Source organism: Pinus tabuliformis, chromosome X, assembly GCF_031772625.1.
Source record: "Pinus tabuliformis cultivar Carrire ecotype Pingquan chromosome X, CPIR1, whole genome shotgun sequence".
Lineage (NCBI taxonomy): Eukaryota > Viridiplantae > Streptophyta > Pinopsida > Pinales > Pinaceae > Pinus > Pinus tabuliformis.
Genome location: NC_142308.1, coordinates 1,302,626,758 through 1,302,639,233, shown reverse-complemented (window position 1 = coordinate 1,302,639,233; position 12,476 = coordinate 1,302,626,758). Strand labels below are relative to the sequence as shown.

At 34.1% G+C, this 12,476-nt stretch overlaps 1 long non-coding RNA gene across 1 annotated transcript; it reads left to right on the top strand.

The window, feature by feature from the left end:
* Positions 1-4,240: 4,240 nt before the first annotated feature.
* On the top strand, positions 4,241-5,158 carry LOC149144823 (uncharacterized). Its single transcript, XR_016264970.1, has 2 exons — positions 4,241-4,694; positions 4,800-5,158. It is a non-coding gene; the product is annotated as an uncharacterized LOC149144823 (long non-coding RNA).
* Positions 5,159-12,476: the final 7,318 nt, after the last annotated feature.

Here is a 12,476-nt window from a genome sequence, read left to right as displayed (position 1 = left end):
TTTGCAAGGTTTAATGAATTGAAGCATTTCCTTTTTCACAGATAATTTACTTCAGAATTTCATTTACAGTTTCAATTCTTTTCCAACACATCTTTCAGTCTTTTCGAAAGTAATTTGGAAACTAGGTGAAGGAAGCTCTGCTTCGGTGCAAGAGTTGGTCTCTTGTCACAGAAATAGAGTGCTCTAAGCCCTTAGGCTTAGAGCACCTCCACTAAGACATAAGTCTTCAGTAAGGAAGGTCATATATACTTTTGCATAGAGATATTGTACCTGTACTAGTGCAAGCAGATTGTAACAATGCAAGGACAGGTTGTTTGCGTGGAAGGAAGATCAGAAGGAAGACAAAATTCTGCAAGGGCCCACTTGTCAAACTATTAGCCATCCATCGAAAGATGAACATAGCATTTCATTACAACATTTAATATTGTTTTCGTTGTGTGGAATTTCTTTACTTGATTTACATGCAAATTGTCTTTTATATTGCAGCACTAGAGTTTCTTTGATATCAATTATCTTCCCGATTGATTTCTGTCTGATTCTGCAAAGCATTTCCTTTAAGAAGTAGGATTAGAGATAGGAAAAGTTCATACCATTTTGGGCATTTCCTGTGCTTCGTCTCTAAGTTTACGAAACCCTTGGGTTGACAATTAAGTGTTGAGGAGTTTGCTCAAGTGCAATTCCTGCACCCAAAAGAGAGTTCAAGGTAGGCTTCTTAAAATAATTAGTTAAACTATGATGATCTGTCACTAACAAAAATTTCTTCCCTAGTAAATAAATTCGCCACATGTTTAATGCATGAGTTACTGCAATCGACTCTAAATCATATGCTGAGTATTTTTGCTCATGCTCTTTCAGTTTTCGAGATTCATAGGCTATAACTTTTCCTTCTTGCATTAACACACCCCCTACACCTTATTTACAAGCGTTAATGCAAACGACAGATTATTTACCTGGATCTACAATGCTTAAAATAGGAGTAGTGGTCAGTAAGTGTTTCGGTCGGTCGAAACTATTTTGCCACTCAACTGACCACTTGAAAGTCCTTCCCTTTTTCTACAAAGATGTAATGGGATATGCTACCTTTGAAAATCCTTCAACAAATGTCCGATAGTATCCAGAGAGTCCCATAAAGGATCTTATGTTAGCTACATCTTTTGGAATTGACCATTCAATTATGGTTTTTTTTTCTTGGGGTCCACAACAATTCCATCTTTAGTTATGATATGCCCCAAATACTGAATTTGTTCTTTAAAGAAGTCACATTTACTATATTTTTCATACAACATATGCTCCATTAAGGTCTATAAGACAATCTGCAGATGTTCTTTATCTTCTTCCATGTTCCGGGAATATATCAATATATTATCAATAAAGATCAATGTGAACTTATCCAAATATTGGTGAAAAATACTTTTCATAAGACACATGAAGGGCATTAGTCAATCCAAAAGGTAAGACAACAAATTCATAATGCGCATATCTAGTCCTAAAGGCTTTTTGTAAACATCCTCTTCTTTTATTCTTATTTGATAATAACTCGAATGAAGATCAATCTTAGAAAATACCATAGCTCCTTTCACTTGATCAAACAACTCATCAATACGAGGTAAGGGGTATTTGTTCTTATCTATTAATTTATTTAACTATCGGTAATCAACGCACAACTGTAAGATTCCATCCTTTTTCTTCACGAAAAGTATATGAGATCCCCAAGGTGACATGCTTCGGTGAATGTACCTTTTATCTAGTAATTCTTGTAATTGCATTTTAAGTTCTGTTAACTAAGGCACACTCATACGATAAAGTGATTGGGAGACTGGAGAATCCCTATGAACTAATTCAATGGTAAGGTCTATATCTTGTTTTGGGGGAAAACCTGAGATATATTCTAGAGAAACATCAAGAAAAGTTTGAACAATAGATAGATTTTCTAAGGTGGCATTTTTTTCCTTTGAATTAGAATATCCTACTTGCATACTTGCATCGCATAAGTGTGACACCCCTTTCGAATGCCTTTATCCCACTGGGAAGCATTTATTGATATTAAGTTCAGGGGTCTTTTAACTCCTTGAATATCTTGTGTCACCCCATTTTCATTTAAGCAATTAACATTTTTATCTTTACAACTAATGAGGGAACAATGTCTTTCTATCCAGTACATGCCTATTAGAACATCATAAGATCCTAGTGGTAGAACATTCAAGTTTGTCATAATTGGCTGCCCTGCTATCTCCATAGGATAGCCATTGACTTTAGCTAACACTCTCCTTTTAACTGCTGTGGTCAGTTGCACTAGCCATGGGTTTTTAAATCTAATCGTTTGCAAAAAACATTTTTCTACCACTATGGGGCTTACATAACTCAAACTAGCCCCTAGATAAATCAAAATGGATATGGTTTGGTTGAAGATCTTACCTTCAAATTCCACCATCATGGGTTGATACTTCACTTGATGGTCCTCCAGAGTAGCATTGATCCTTGGTAAACTTCTTTCCATTTCTCCCACGGTCGATGCTTATTGAATTTGTGTAATTTGTTTGGTTCCCTTATGGTAAGGCAATTTTTTAACATAATGTGGTCCCCCACATCCCCAACACTCCACCGGGGGTCTAGCTGTTGATTCCATTTGTGGTTTATTTGGTTGATCATTAGCTTTTGATTCATTTGTAAATCTAAACATCTTATGGGTATTTCTAACATTCCGATTCTGCTGATTTTTATAAGGTCCTTTAATATTTGTAGGTATATTTTCTATAGCTCCTAATGAGAACTTAGATCCCTTCTTATCAGTCCACATTTTTCCTTTGTCTCCCTTTTGCCTCTTTTATTAATAACATATACACACCTTCCTTATGACCTCTTCCATAATTTTCAGATTGTCAAATTCCAACTGCTCCTTCATAAATGCAGGAAATCTACAAATAATTCATTGAACCTTTTCCTTCTCCTCCTGTATATATGGAACATATTGTAACAAAGATGTAAATGTTGTTATGAAATCATCTATAGTTAATTTTCCTAGTCTAAGGTCATGGAATTCCTTCGCTTTTTCATCATAAAATCTTCCAGTTAAGTATTTTTCTTTAAAATGTTTCTAGAATTTTTCCCAGGTCACACTTTATTCATTAATTCCTCGTACAATTTTTACTTCTTCCCACCATAAGATAGCCTTTCCTTGCAATTGATAGATAGCTAATTGAGCCTTTAGATTATGATCATATTCATAGAATTGGAAGTACTTATTCATATTAATCAATCAGGCTTCAACAACCTCCTCCTATTCACCATCAAATACTGGAGGCTTTATCTTCTTAAATTATCCTCGCAACTCATTCTTCTATCTCTTGTTCATTTTATGATCTGATACATTGTCTGGTTCTTCTTCCTACTTCTCTTGATCACCTTCTAACTCTAGGTTTTCTCCCCTTATATCTTGATTTCCCATAATATTCTCTTGCCCTAGGATGGGCATGGGTTGTCTCTAGTTTTTCGTATCATACAAACTTTTCATAATTTTCTATTATTCCTGCATCAACCTCTCATTATCAGCTCATAATATGGCCATCTCATCTTTTAGTTCCTGAATTGTCTCCAATATAACAACATTAGTGTTGTGTGATTCTGCTCCTAACTACACCCACATTTCCATTTCAGTTTTCGGAAAGGGTTTTCAACATGCTCCAGTCACAAGGTGTGATTGCGTAGATCTTGTTCGCCTCATAATGTCTCCTTCTTGTAAATTTCATTCTCTCCCCATGTGAATATCACAATTTCTTTTAATTCCTTAACCTAGCTCTGATACCACTTGTAACATTCCCTAACAACATTATATAAGATTTTCGCTCTTAAATTTTTTTATCGAGATAATAATAATATATTTACAAATACATAAATAAAGGTATTGAAGCACATGCCAAATGATATCAATGTTGTACAAGTATGTCTTATAGCAAATATATTAAGTTTTTGGTTTATTATAATCATTGAACTTTATTCACTGGATGCATTACTTCGAGGTATTGCCAACCGTACATTAAGCTTGGGCATATACAATTTTTATAAGTCCATTTTTTATGTCAATTCTCACATTAGTTATGTTATTCAACCGCGTTCGGAAACTTGTAGACACCTGCCTCTATTGGACACTTGGCACTGGTCTCGAGACTTGAGTTGCATCCACGGTTCTGTGTTGAGATGCTTAATCAATGACAGAGATTGCCTGAGCCTAATTCAAGGTACCTACCAACACTAACCTTTTGTTGAGACTCCATTCACTTCATACGACTTAGGGTTTTGTTGTCATTCTCTGGAGGTTCCATGACAACGTTTTCTTTGATTTCTTACTGCCACAGGTTTTCGGTCGTCCCATCGTTGCCGCAGAATACATCTGTACCTTACAAGGCCGAGGTAATAGTATCCAAAGACTCTCTCTTTAGATTTTATAAGCATTCTTGACATTAGGGTTGCATTTAATCCTCATATGCTGCATGAACGTCCTTAACATGTTTTCGACCTCCCTTCAGAGAAATGCGTTGGCAACTATCTGCTACGAGAGATATGCACTTTGGTAATATATTGAACTGGTAATTTAACCTATTTCAAACCAATTTGTTTTCTACAGGTCCTAGCCCGTGCACAGTTATTTCGTTGGTAGGTGAATTGCTAGCCTCCGACAATTATGGTGAAAAGAATAGGTACAACTCTATAAACACAGTAGCGTTGCTCCATATTTAAAGTAACAATTTTTCTTTCTCACATTTTGGATTCTAATTTTTGTTCGTTTCTGAATCTTGACACAGGTACCCAAATTTCTCTAGTTCTCATCCACAATGTCAAGGGTTTCATAGGGGTTTTGTCACGTACTCTGAATCATTCGTTTGTTCCAAGTACATGACATGTTATGCTATCTAAGGGTTATAACCAATTTTTTCGGTCTCAGATTATCGAGAACACTGGATTTTAATTTTTCTTTTGTCCAAAATTATGACCGAGAGTTTGATTTCTGAGGGTTTCGACCCCTTCCCATTAGTAACGGGCTTCAACTGAGTTGTTTTTAGCATTATGTTAGTTTCAGCTTGATAACTCTACTGAGTGTGAACAAATATGAACAATATTTCTCTCTATGCCTTTAATTCAACCATGCTTGTTTTTTAGAACACTGTGACGCGGTCATGGTTTTATTTGAAATGTTTATTCTAACTTTTATATACAACTATTTAGTAACTATGTTATTCGGATTTAAGGATTTATCGACTCTATGAGTTTCGTTGTCATGTTTCTCAGTTGCCCCTATTTTGGGCAATGGTTAAATTTTCTTTTGGTTATTTTAATATAGTTTCTTCATTATATTTGTTCTCTATTTGGATTCAAAATGAAAATGTTAATCTTATAGAAGCATAGTGCTATAGTTTCTTTCATTGCAGGGTTAGAAATTTCCTTATTGGGACTGTGTAGTTGGCAACTATATTTGGATTCAAAATGAAAATGTTAATCTTATAGAAGCATAGTGCTATAGTTTCTTTCATTGCAGGGTTAGAAATTTCCTTATTGGGACTGTGTAGTTGGCAACTAGGAACTGCTTCTAGGCTAACCAAGGCTTTGGCTAAACCAGGAACTAATCCCAATGCCACTACATACTTTTCTTTGTTCCTTACATGATTGAAATAAATTTCTCTTATTTATTTGAACAACAACATAAAGATTGTCTACTAGTTTAGGTTTGGTTACATGTTTATGTGCTATAATTATAACGAAGATCGGTAATTACAATAAAGACTTATTTGTAATTATTCACTCAGACCTCTGCACGTCCGGAATCTTATTTCTTAACACACATGGGTGTAAATTAGCACACTATATTTTACATAAATTCTTTTCTTTTTTGATAGATTCTGTTTTGGACAACTCTACAATATACAAATAGGTTAGAAAATACTTATCTGTTCCTATAGTTTTTGAACCGAGTTTCTAAAGCCCCTTAGAAAATCAATGACTTGTTCCTCCTTGTGACGAGACAAATCTCCAACTGTGTCTCACCTGTGCTATCCTCACAAGCAGGGTATTAATAAGAGTCCTACACATTTATCTTTTGTGACTATCTGGTCCTAACCATACTTAGTCTAAGCTTTTATTGCGGGAAGAATACATCTCACCTTTCAGCACAACTATCTTCACATCGCTTTTCCTTTCTAGTTGTCATTTTTCCTTCCTTAGATTAGCTTAGGTACCTTTACCCTATTGGTTTTTTGTCCTTTCTTTTCTTTTCCAAGGAGAAGTTATGGGCAGGTAACCACCTGACCATAACTGACTAACCACCCTGGCATGTGAGGTACAATTGCCATGATTTTCCAGGTAAATTGTTCAAATTTCCAACATCATTAAAACATGAGTTATTTATAAAATATAAAATCAAAAAGTTCGTTAACATTATTTTGACTTTTACTAGAGTAACTATTATTTATAGTCTTCTCATGGGATGTTACACATATATACTAAAAAAAACAACACAATTTAAAGATTAAAATATACTTTTTTTTTCAATTTGTATGATTCTTAACTAGCAATTGCACCATATGTTGCAAAGAAAATGCCGTAAGGTATAAATTCGAGAAGAATTTGACATATATAAAAGGCCACTGAATATAAAATTACAATAAAATAAAGAGCTAAAGATTTTGAATGTTACTCATGAAAATTCAATGAACGGTTTCAAACTCTGCTAATTCTTTGATTGGTTGTTAATTACTTTTAGGATAGATTCACTATTGTGGAGAAAATCTCGTAAGTAACCATGTGATGATTCAAGATGTTGATTAATTTAGTTGTTAAATTTTATTTTTGGTTTAATTTGTCATATATATATATATATATATATATATATATATATATATATATGACAAATATATACACACACAATTAGACAAGTTTTATACATATCTTTCTCAGATTGAGTTATAGAAAATGCATTTAGGCAGGAATAATTCTTTAAAAAAGGTCCACTTGTTTAATAATTAGACCGTACCTTATTAAGCTAGCTTCAAACTCTCATGCCATAGGGGCCACATCTTTACCATGCCACCTATGACATCAAACAATTGTTATAAACATGCTCCAGTTGATTGAATAATTTGAGAATACATTGGTCTCTAAACTCCAAGATTCCATGTTTCTTTCTCTGGCTAGAATAATCCATCAATTGCAAGTCCTTCAATCTAACTTGATTGAATGCATTTTTGAGACTCTTGAGTCATGTCTCTGGCTTTGGCTCAATAATAATGTACTAGTGTTATAATATCAAAAATATACCCTTTGGATTGATGCATTTTTATCAACTTATCTGTTATGCACAACTTGATTATCTGAATATCTTTTCTCGGATACATGGTGTAGCTTCATGGTGTTGATGACAATATTGGAAAGAGCAGGAAACTCTTGACATCATTGGTGAAGAGAATGAGCTGAAGCAAATGGATTACTAGTTTTCTCATCGTTGCAATTTCCTTTTTATATGAGGTTCAAGTGTCCATACTCCTACAACAATAAACAAGATGAATAAATGAGATTCAAATGTCGTTGAACTCTTACACAAGAATTTTTTCACTACGAACCCAATTTCCCTCTATTTCTATGAGAAAAGGAAATATGGAATTGGGATTCACAAGCTCTTGTAAATAAATGCTTACAACTATGTTAGGAACCATAAGGCTCTAAAATGGATTAGAAAGTCCTAGTCAAAGCTCTTACTGATCAGGCATTTTTCACAATACTAGCACTACTAATAGCAATTTCTAAATGCTTGGACAAGATTTTTGGTGCACTTATAAAGGGCATAATATAATGTCCTAGGAAGATCATCTAGGCCAAAAGATACAACCACAAAACTATAACAGATAAAACAAACCAAAAGAAAAATATGAAATGGGCCTCTAAAATCCCCCTAGACTTTAGGACTATAAACTTCTCTCCAGGAAAAAGCACTTCAGAAAACTAGTTTAAGATAATACAACTTTCTTAAACACATACAACACCGAGCACTCATATGTGATACCCATCGCAGGTTGTCAGAAGATGAAAGCAAACTTGAACATGCTTCACCTAAATTAAAGTTACCATCTTGGAGTGTATGATGGAGTGGTGTGAAAGAACTAAACTACCATAAGTACTGATAGTAGATTACTAGCACACTGTGTAGGATTTCCACACATGTTTCAAAGCTTCGAACTATTACTACATCATAACTTATACTCTTTTTATAATACAAAATGTTTTATTTACAAAAAAAATGCAAAACGTTTAAAATAAACATAGAAAAAAAAAGATGGAATGAAGTGCCAATTGTATAGAAAAAATTGGCTGAACTTTATTGTTTAAAGACCAGAAAAAATTCCATTTTCATGCTCAACAGCAAGGAAATTTTGTTTTAATGGCTAGTTTGTGTCTTTAATTGGATAGGTATAGATAGAATAACAATCTTGTACATAACAACCACCCATTTCGTATATTTTTATAGATAAGTTGTGTTAATTGAGCAGGTGATTATGAACCTACTTTTTGGAGCCAATGAATAATTTTGTACTATGGGTTACTTGTATCTATTTATAAGTCTGTGCAATGAAAATGAGAGTGTGTGTAGTTTTTCTTTCTACATGAATTGATTAATAGACTACGTTTGGACAAGACCATACTCTATACCATCTTGGATAATATGGCTAGAGTTAGCAACCATACCTTCTTGGGAAACTGATTTATTAAATTTGCATGTTATTTGTGCTGCATCTTTGGTCCTTGGCTATAGTTATGGTTCTCAAAACAGCTCTTGTCAAAATACAGTTGGCAAGTGTCAAAATTTGGCACACTGATAGTGAAAGCGATGTGCTTATTGTTGCTTTTACTGCTCTTACCCTCGTTAGAATACAATTGTTCATGCTGAATTAGTTCCAAATTTTGGATCTGTTAAAATTTACATATCTTTATTATGATAATCATTATGTTATAATAGCATATTGTTGGTTAGGCTCATCACACTAAGTATTCAACATCCATTTCATATATTTTTATAGATAGGTTGTGTTGATTGAGCAGGTGATTATGGACCTACTTTTTGGAGCCAACAACTAATTTTGCATTGTGGCTTACTTGTATCTATTTATAAGTGTGTGCAATGAAAATGAGAGCGTGTGTAGTTTTTCTTTTCGTGGGAATTGATTAATAGACTATGTTTGGCCAAGACCATACTCTATAACACCTTGGATAATATTTTTTGAGTTAGCAACCATACCTTCTTGGGAAACTTATTTTTTAGATTTGCAGGTTATCTATGTTGCATCTTTGGTCCTTGGCTATAGTTATGGTTCTCAAAACAACTCTTGCCAAACTACAATTGGCAACTATTGAAATTGTTGGCCCACTGATGGCGAAAGCAATGTGGTTATTATTGCTTTACTGCTCTTACCCCTATTAGAATACAACTATTCATGCTATATTAGTTCCAATTTTTGATCTGTTAAAATTTACAGATCTTTATTATGATAATCATTATGTTATAATAGTAGATTCTGGGGTCAGGCTCATCACACTAAGCATTCAACATATCAAGAATTGTTTCACAAATTGTAAAGCACTGGAATAATTGAATCAATAGTAGACGTGCATTCTATGCCCCCATATGCATTTGTTGTTCAATTCGAGGAAAATAACATCCACTCGTGAGTCATCCTTACCACATGAAAAAGATAATCTCAACAAAGAAAATAGTAAAATATTATTCTGAACATGATTTCATTGAAAACTTGATATTGCCAAATTTTACTAAAGTTCTCTACAGTTACTTTTCATGATGTGAAGTGGAAAAGGAGTGTTAATTTTGTAATGTTTAAACATAACAATTTCATGAGATATGATAATAGTTGGAATATATGATTTGTGCTTCTTGACTAAACTAAGTAACAATTTCATGAGATATGATAATAGTTGGAATATATGATTGGTGCTTCTTGACTAAACTAAGTAACATTTAGACTTCAGAAAGACTAATCTAAAGATTGAATCTGGTGGCAAAAGCCCTCACATGTCTACCACAAGCACATGAGAACTCGATTTTCTTGCGGTAAATAAGACTTTATATGTTCAAAAGTATACATGAATATGTCTTCCCAACAAACATATAAGTTTAAAATAGCTTTAAAGAAAAAATAGTAAGGGGATGTTCTTGAAGGGCCACTTCATTGACTTTACAAAGATCCACAAATGATTCATTCTAAGGATGCACTGACAATGCCAAGGTCCAAAACTTGAGTGAAATATTGAGTACATTAATACAAGTAGATATTCTACAGTATAGAGGAAAGTGGGGTGTTCTTGAAGAACCACTACATTGAATTTACAAGGATCCACAAATGATTCATTGGAAGGATGCACTAACGATGCCAAGATCGAAAACTTGAGTGCAACAATATCAAGTTCATTAATATAAGTGAATATTTCGTGCAATTTTGGCAGACACACACCTAAAAAAATTAACCACGATTATATATAAACCAATTGAAAGTAGTCGTCAAAATTTGTTTATAAAAATATCTCACATATTCTCCATCAATATGAAATTTGAATATCTTCGGTACCATAGTATAATATAAATTATCATGTAACTGAGACAATGTCATTCCTAATGACATAATATTATCATTTCTATAGAATCCAATCTCTAATGTATACACATACAGCGTTACACCAAGCCGTTGATGCCCTAGTGAAACCCTCAAACCCAGATCTCCTTCCACATCAAAGAGGAGGGTTAGTGAAAACTACCATTTCAACATTTGTAGGTGATAAAGCAGGAGCGAGTCTGCAGGGTAGAATTTACCTTGGAAAACTCCTGCATGATTGACTGGCGGAGTTGCAAAGGTAGACATTGAAACATTTCAATAGTAAAATCCTGATTAATTTCCATTACTATCAATAATGAGTGGTTCAGAGCTTACAGTCAATAACGAGCAAATACAAGAGACCAAGAAATTAGTAGTAAGGATTATCTCTATATACCTATAAGAGTTTGTGCATTGTGGTGGTTGTTTCCATTGTAAGTAGGGGCGCCAAGAATATGGTGAGAAAGCACCCATAAGAGGTTGAAATTTCCCTGGGAAAAAAATGAAAACAAAGTCGATAAGTCAGCAGTCGTCGTTTTGATGCGCCAATCAATCTGTTGAGAAATAAGAGGTCCTTAATCAAATTAGAAATACAGGATCTTGAGGAAGGGGGGCATAACCATAACTTTCATATCCTTTCCCATAGTAAGCACCATTCTATTGATTTGGAACAGACTGAGGTTGTTGCCCCTGTGGCTGAGGTTGCTGGTTCAGAAGGAAACATAAATTACATTCTCAGATCCCAATATTCAGAAAAATTAATGCCAGAAGTAAAAGAATGTACTTCACACATAATCCTTAGGTACTTGTACACATTTTACCTACTTGTTCGAAGGGCTTCGACCCCAAGAAAGACGAACAAGCGTAATGGCGAAAACCCCAACTGAGTAGTGGGAAAATTCTCAATGAAGACTACTTGGGGAGGAAACGACGATGTTACACCAAGCCGTGGACGCCCCATTGAAACCCTCAAAATTAGATTTGCCATAAAAGCTTAGCTCTTGCCACAACAAAGAGGAGGGGTGGTGAAAACTACCATTTCGACATTAGCAGGTAATAAAGTAGGAGCGAGTCTGCAGGGTAGGATTTACCTTGGAAAACTCCTGCATGATTGAATGGTGGAGCTGAGCAGTAAGGATTATCTCTATATACCTATAAGAATTTGTGCGTTGCGGCGGCTATTTCCATTGTAAGTAGGTGCACTAAGTGTATGGTGAGAAAGCACCCATAAGAGGTTGAAATTTCTCTGAAAAAAATGAAAACCGAGTTCATAAGTCGACTGTCATTGTTTTGATGCACCATTCCTTAATCAAATTAGAATTATGAAACACTCCAATGAAACCCTAATCTACAGAGCTGATATGACATATAAAAAATCCTTCCAAGTCCATTTGAGTGCTTCTCTTCTATCCCCCCAAAACTCATCAGACGACAGATTGACTAACTACAAATATGGCAACTAACATACCTTAACAAATTCATTCGACGGTTGATAACATTTCAATCGTCTAACACAACATCGACAGTGTCAAACGGTACAAAGTGGCAGTTGAGGGAGTTCTTCTCAGAGGGAAACACCTTACGGCGTAAATATATTTTATTGAAATACTATACTCCTATTAAAAATATTTTTTTACTTAGCATTTGAACAACTGATTTATGACATGAAATGCTTTCACAGTGCAACCATTCTTGTAAATCAAAAACCCCATAAGCATATTATAAATATTTATACATATATAAATTTGCATAATTTAAATGTATAATATAAATTATATATATATATATATATATATATATATATATATATATTTTTAATAATAACGGTTTATA